The 208-nt window shown below is 55.3% G+C and overlaps 1 protein-coding gene across 1 annotated transcript in view; it reads right to left on the reverse strand.

Moving 5' to 3' along the window:
• TBX15 (T-box 15) overlaps positions 1 to 208 on the reverse strand; it is a 102827-nt gene that overhangs the window by 101996 nt on the left and 623 nt on the right. The gene's annotated exons all lie outside the window — the stretch shown is intronic.

Here is a 208-nt window from a genome sequence, read left to right on the forward strand (position 1 = left end):
AAGGACGATCGCGACCGGCAGGCACGGAGAGGGAGGAGAGAGGGAGAAGGAGGAAGCGGGGGGGACACGCCGTTTCCTCCCGGGAGATCATGGAGTTGTGGGGGGAAAGAGCCGCAGTGAGTAGGAGAAAAGTCCCCGTAAACCGAAAAAAAAATATTAAAATTAAAATCCAAAGAATCTCCGCAATCCCCCCCCCCCCTCCCTTTTC

Source organism: Aptenodytes forsteri, unplaced genomic scaffold (genome assembly GCF_000699145.1).
Source record: "Aptenodytes forsteri isolate BGI_AS27 unplaced genomic scaffold, ASM69914v1 Scaffold216, whole genome shotgun sequence".
NCBI lineage: Eukaryota > Metazoa > Chordata > Aves > Sphenisciformes > Spheniscidae > Aptenodytes > Aptenodytes forsteri.